The following is a 7,500-nucleotide window of genomic DNA, read 5'->3' as shown; positions in this document are numbered from 1 at the left end:
CTAAGACTAACATATCTACAACTATATCCCCGAGCGGCAGTCAAACGAGGGCGTGAATGCGAGATGCCAGCGGAATGATCGGCCGGACAGAGGCTAGGGCTACTTTCTTCCCCACCGCGTCTTTCCTTGTGTGTCGGAGATTTAAAGCGAGTACACCGGAAAAGAACGGGAACTGACTCTATCTATTCTATGGCGAAGAATCCAAAGCATAACTGCACACTCACACGATCTTTGCCGAGAGATAAGAGCATTCGCTGAAACTGGTGAACTACACTTACTTTTGGATAGATGTGTGGGGCAGAGGGCTCGTGGTACCTCCTGCTCACCCTTCCTCCTCCGCTTTGAGAACCGTGTGAACGGAGAGTGGGCAGAAGGGAAGGAGGTCCTCATATGGAGTCGCACACTTACTTGAGCAGTGCGAGAGACTGGGAAATGGGTTGAGTAAACTCCCTTGGGGCCAGAAAAAATAACAGACAAGCTTTACTTAGATAGTTTTTAAAATTTCTTTTTTCTTAGTGATTGGAAAGTGGGGGCCCTATTGACTAGACGTCAACCTCCCTCGATCAAAGGGAGACCCGTTTTCAATACTAGTTGTTAGGTTATGCTGTCATTTTTACAATATCATTGAATAGCATGACCTGGGGCTAAAGTAACTCAAGTGGGAGAGCCGTGTTATGGGTGACCTTATTGCACGGTTCAGAGAGCACTTGTGTATGTGATGCAAGTGAACGTGTACGAAAAAGCTGTATCTAGGGATGAGTTCTTCGTTCCGTCGTCGACCCTATCTATGTTTCTATGATGGCCCAAGAACACGCTCATTCTTCAGCCGTAGAGAGACTTTTGAATTGCGAGGTACCATTACGAGCTCAATATATACGAGTGTTATTCCATGAAATAACTCGAATTTCAAATCATTCACTTGCTTTAACTACTCATGCTATGGATGTGGGAGCATTAACTCCGTTCCCGTGGGCTTTTGAAAAGTTGGCACGTCTTTAACTTTGCTACGAAACTCTGCCATACTGGTAAACCTTATCCTTATGCTCGTTCCACTCGTTAGCTTCGGTAATAGGAGTTTGATCGAGGTCAGATTTAGGAATAGCAACGGGAGATAGCTGGTTTTGTTTCATTAGTTTGATAAAATCTGTATTTAACGACACTAACTTACACTAAGAAGATAGTTGTTCCTTACTTTCTTTATACTAAACACGTACGTGCCCCTTTCAAGGGATCCCTTACTCCAGTCAAGCATATCGTTAATTGGGGTTTGCTAGGGTCGATCAAGGATCTCGTTTATCCGGTTCAATGAAAATAAGAAGGTTTAACCCTAAGGTAAGAAACGATCGAGTATCGAATACCTTAAACCTGCTAAACAACGTCTTTCTCTCCGAACAATTAAAGGATATTGCTCTCCTAGAGAGCGTTTAAACCAATGTTAAAGAGCTATCACATATCAGAATACCCGATACTGTTAAACGGCAGATATTCCCTCGAATAATTCAAAGGCATTGATCTTTCTCGTTCCTTATTGTTTGAGATCTTATCATTCGAATGAATTCCAACTCTCTGCCATACTGCTAGCCCTTATTCTTTTTTATCTTTAGACTCCCACGAATAAGGGACTCTTTTTTTAGTTCGAATTGGTTTATATGACGACTTCTGAATGTGGATCATTGGATCATTCAATCGATGTCTTATTTCACACCCTCCGTTACTTTTAACGTATATATACCATTATTTCATAAAAGGAACAGGAAACGAATCCCTTAAAAGAAGCGTCGTAAATGGTTTTGGTAACAAGTACTTTTAAAATATTGATTCCTTTTCATACATAAATGTTATTTTTTCATCTATTGAATTGAAACCTATAACCATATAACTTCGAAAGCGCGCATATTTAAAAACGGGATTACAATCTTTTATAAACCGATCGATATTATCCATATAAATATCAAATAGTATATAGCTCAGGTACGGAAGTTTCGAAATACTATCAATATTGGAGCTACTTCTACCCCCTTCATAACGGATAGGAATCTTAATTAATGATGCAAAAAGTCGATAGAGATTATCATCATTATTAAAGATTCTTTTCATTTTATCTAATACTCCACAGATTGGTATAGATTCATAAGAATTAGAGCAATCAATAAGAAGGAGACCTTCCAACTCCCACCATTCCGAAATATAATGATGGAAACTATTTATTGATTCTATATCACTCATACAATACAACTTATATCTACAACTATGTAATTGATATTGTCTCTGAATTTGAATCATTATCATTTGAACCAATGAATAAATAATTAACACGTCTTTTTTATCAACACATATTTCACACTCCGACATATTAGTTGAAAGAGCATCAGGATCTTTAATTCTAAAATAAAAAAAATTATGGGAGATACAAACACCCGAAAATTAAAAATCATCAGATAGAAGACGCTTTTTAATACCAATGAGTAAATCACCAGCATGAATCTGACTACCGGAGTCATGCATCGCTGGGAAGTTAGCTAAATTAGCTGGAATATCCTACATATAGACACTAGTAGAAAAACGTACATTTGCGTCGCCATATTTGCGTCACTCATTAGAAAGAACGAAGCAAATGTTAAATTTTACCATCCTGAAATGTTATTTGCGTCGCATATTTATCAAGAAGCGACGCAAATAACTGTTGTATTGCAGATTTTTATTATTTGCGTCGCTCTTATTTATTGAAGCGATGCATATAATAATCTTATTTGCGTCACTCATTTATTGACAAGTGACGCAAATGAGTGAGTGAATAAATTGCGTCACTCTTTTAATAAATGAGCGACGCAAATGACTAATATACAACATTATGTTTTTGTTATTTGCGTCGCATTTTAATAATGAAGTGACGCAAATGTATCTTTTGCATTTAGGTTATTTCAGAATTTTGACCTTAGTTTTTCACGCCTACCTTCCACTAAACAAAAAGAAAAAACAAGTTGCAACTCCAGTGAATTTCTACAGCCAAAACACCCACAAATTCGACCCTTAAATCCAACAAATTCGGCCAAAAAAACACCGATTCCTCAGCAAATTCAACATTCAAAATCGCAATCAAGTTGAAGACCTATAATCAGCAGCAAATTGAGCAATTTCGAGCAAAAATTTGGACCAAAAACCCTAAGAAATCCGAACCCATAAACCCCAGAAAAATTGAGCATTTCCCACAAAAATTCCCCCATTTTGAGCAAAAAATCTACTCAAAACCATAGGAATTCGAACCCTAGAAACCCCAAAAAATTCAAGTAAAAATCCTGGCCTCATATTCGAGCAATGACTGAAAGTTTCGACTGGAAAAATCGATTAATTTCGCCCTCAAAAACACCGGGGAAGTTCTAGCAAATTACAGCAACAATAATTGAAGTTTGATTAGTGTAGGAGTTCGAAATTGTTGAATTTGATGAGTTTATTTCACCTAAGGTAAGATTTCTTGTATTTAGTGAAGTTGTATTTTTTTTTTTCATCCAATTCATTAGTTCTGTTCTAGGGTTTTTTTATTTTTGATTTGTGTTTCTGTAATGCGTAAACATTTCATGAAATTGAAGTCATAATTGCTATAGAACTCAGAATATGGTTTGAGGGAATGGCTCATTCATTTAGTTTAAAATGCAATTTATAATTTCTGAAAATGGTTTGCAGTTTTGTTCTCTGAAAATGTGTTGAAAATGTCAATGAAAATGTCAAAAAGTATTGAGAATGTTAACTTGGACTCGAGTATTAATGTCTAACAAAGTAACAATGACGAGTTCTTGTGCTCTGCAGCCTGATATCACGGCACCAGGAGTGAATGTCTTAGCTGCATACTCTGGAGCAGTAAGTCCAACAGAAGAACCTTATCCCATAAGCGTAGAGTTTCCTTTATGTTAGACTCGGGTACTTCTATGTCTTGCCCTCATATATCTGGGGTTGCTGGCCTTCTCAAGACTCTGTACCCTACATGGAGCCCTGCCGCAATAAGATCTGCTATAATGACTACCGGTAACCCTGCAACTCTTTTTCTGATCTACTTATTATTCGGATTGAAGTCATGAGCATATGAAACATTTCTGGACAAAATCTAGATAATATATGACATTTTACATTTTATTTTGTGGCAGCTAGAGTCAAAGATAACACAGAGAAGCCAATGCTGGATGCATCTTTCACAACAGCCGATCCATTCGCCTATGGAGCAGGACATGTTAGACCAAACCGTGCCATGGATCCAGGGCTAGTCTATGACTTAACCACACGCGATTATTTAGAGTTCCTTTACTCTCTTGGCTATAACCAAACCATGCTCCAGTCCTTTGATCCAACCTACAAATGTCAAGCATCAAACACTACAAGTAGTGGCCTATTGAACTTCAACTACCCTTCAATCACAGTGCTTAACTATCTGGCTCAGTCACTGTCACTCGAACAGTTAAGAATGTGGCAGAGGCCTCGACTTATGAAGCTCGTGTCACCCAACCAAACGGCGTTGAGGTCACTGTGGAACCAAAGTCTTTGCAGTTCACGAAAGCTGGAGAAGAGAAGAGTTATAAGGTGACCTTAAAAGCTCAAGCTGGTGGCTTGCCAGCAGGGTACGTTTTCGGAGAGTTGATATGGTCAGATGGAAATCACTTTGTTAGGAGCCCCATTGCAGTTGCTGCAACAGTTTAATAGCGTCTTACTGTCAAATGTAGTTGTTAACTTGATGCTTGCAAATAATTTGTAGGTCCATTTGAAAAATTTACACAGGTTACCATGATCGTCCCATTAACAAGACAACAGTATTCAGATAAACTGACAGAAAATTGCATTGCATTCTGGAAGGCCATCGGAATCTACACCGATGAAGAAGCAAAGGCGGTTGAAAAATTCCTTGACATCTTTAAGGACAAGAAGTTTCCACAAGGGCATTCTATTTTGTTTACACAATCACCTCTGAGATCACCAACGGTTAGTAACATATATTATGTTCGATAAAATTAATTTAAGTTCATGCAATGTGGATGTTTTAGTCTAAGAAGTTAGAACTCAATTTGGTGTGTATCTTGAATGTCATGTGTTAAACAGATAGGATTTTCCAAGCATGATAGCATTCCAATTGTTGGAAGTGCTGTGATAGAGAACAAAAACTTGGCAGAGGCTGTACTAGAATCCATTTCATCACAGGGGCCTTTATTTTAGCTTTAGCCATTAAAGCTGTGTATTAGAATTGTTAGTCTTGGTTCTTTATGACATGGTTGACTGATTGATACTTGAGAATTGTTGTGTCAAGTATGGGCAAACTAGCCATTTTGATATGCTTGTGTTATAGTGATCTCTTGTAATCAGTAATCAGATTTTGTGGTTGTTTGACATTTGTCTTGACAGAGGACTACTTTTTGGGTTTTGGTTTAGGCTATTTATAGAAATTTGAGATTTGTAACTTCCTTCTTGATCTTATATATTTTCTTAATCGTTCTAAATTCAATCAAAGACATGATCCCTGATGCGACACATATTTGCTGCTGTTGATTCAATGTAAAGCTATTTATCACCCAATGCTTTTAGGTGGAGCTGGGCATCAATATCTTGCTACTATGTGACGTGATCACGTTGATTCTTAAATGGTCTCTTTAGTGTGATTGTACCTTTTTTTTTGATAAATAAGTGTGATTGTACTTTGTTAATGCTATGTTACCTGAACTAAGTATCTTGACCTTTGGGAAGAATTTATAGTTTGATTTATACATGGGATAATGTTCTAGTTTGAGGAGAAAAGAAGGATGCCAATGGATGCACTTTAGAGAGGGTAAAATTTATGGAGAAGCAACTTAGATTCAACTCAGTTCATTCCGGATTTGTACTAGCTATTTTGTTTTCCCAAGTGTTGTTGTGTTATATGTGATTGTTCGGTATTCTTATTATTTTGTTTGTTGTTATGTTGCTTGCAGGTACAAGAAGAGGCATTCAAACATCCCTGCACATGTGTCACCCTGTTTCCGTGTCAAGGAAGGAGACCACGTTATCATTGGTCAATGCAGGTTAGTTGCTCTTGGAGCACTTTGGTTGATATTGTGTTATTTGTGTATATTTCTAATAGATCTCAGTGTTTAACTTGATCATATTTCCCTGATAATTATCCAGGCCTATCTCAAAGACAGTAAGGTTCAATGTGTTGAAGGTGATTCCAGCTGGAGCTGCTGCTGGTGGAAAGAAGCCTTTTGCCGGAATTTAACGTGTTTTTTGGATAGATATTGTGATGTAGCTAGGATCTATCACAGGGCTTGGAAATTAGTATTGTTTGCAGACCCTTGAATTTTGATACTTGAAGCATTTTCATGATTACTGAATACTATGTTTCTTTTGTTAAAATCATATTGGGAAATTGTAGTACAAACATCTTTATGGTATCAAATGTTTTGTCTTAGGACCTCCCGTAAGTTTTGGCAATATAGTTGCAATGACTCCCTTTCAATTATATTAGCGTTAGCATATAACTTTATACCACTAGCAAGGAAAACAGGTACTACAAACATATACAAGGCAATTATTATAATTAAAAAAAAAAAAAATTCACCTCATTTGCGTCACTCATTAAACAAACAAGTGACGCAAATAAAGCAATTTTGTATTGTCTAGTCAGTCATTTGCGTCACTCTTATATAAACAAGTGACGCAAATAACAAACAAGAAGTTTATCTGAAGAGTCATTTGCGTCGCTCTTTTATTAAGGAGTGACGCAAATAACAAACAAGAAGTTTATTAGAAGAGTCATTTGCGTCGCTCCTTTATAAAGGAGTGACGCAAATAAGAGTCATTTGCGTCGCTCTTTTATAAAGGAGTGACGCAAATGACTCTTATTTGCGTCGCGCCTAGGAGCGACGCAAATGACTTTTAAGTCATTTGCGTCGCGAGCAGTTGCGTCGCTCATAGAAGCGACGCAAATACACTATAAATGAGCGACGCAAATGAGCCTTTTTCTACTAGTGAGAATGCTCCTACCTCTACAGTAGAGGACGAGACACTTTATGCTACTGTGAGCAGGCAGATTTTGGTATAAAGAGCTTCTGCCTGGCAGCTCTAACTCAAAAGGGTAATTAACCCCACATGAACAACCCGGCTTAGGGATTTCAGTAGTGAAACTACCGGAGTCATATCTAGCTATCAAAGAAGAAGCTTACAGGCATTATCCCAATTAAAGTTAGTGAAGGAAGACAAAGATAGCTACACACAACTCTTCTATAATACGACACACAGTCTCTATCATCCCTTAGTCTTGCAACTACCTGGTACGGAGTGGAAGAACAAAGGTTCAATGAAGATTCGCCACCTAACTAAAGCCCTTCTTCCTAGCCTTTTGCAAGGTATCCCTCTGAGTGGGCAAAGAAGTTTCATCTTCTGGCTTTACATAACCTTTCTCAACTATCTCCCAAGCATCTTGTGATCCTAGCAAGGCTCTAATTGCCCAATTCTCACAATTCTCTTTTGTAAGTCTAGGAAATTGAA

General features: G+C 37.8%; 1 pseudogene; it reads right to left on the bottom strand.

Moving 5' to 3' along the window:
* Nucleotides 1–2,505, bottom strand: part of LOC145628147 (uncharacterized) — a 2,671-nt pseudogene extending 166 nt beyond the window's left edge.
* Nucleotides 2,506–7,500: the final 4,995 nt, after the last annotated feature.

This window comes from Chenopodium album, chromosome 4 (genome assembly GCF_948465745.1).
Source record: "Chenopodium album chromosome 4, dcCheAlbu1.1, whole genome shotgun sequence".
NCBI lineage: Eukaryota > Viridiplantae > Streptophyta > Magnoliopsida > Caryophyllales > Amaranthaceae > Chenopodium > Chenopodium album.
Note: the sequence above shows the minus strand (reverse complement) of the source record. Positions and strands in the feature narration are given on the sequence as shown.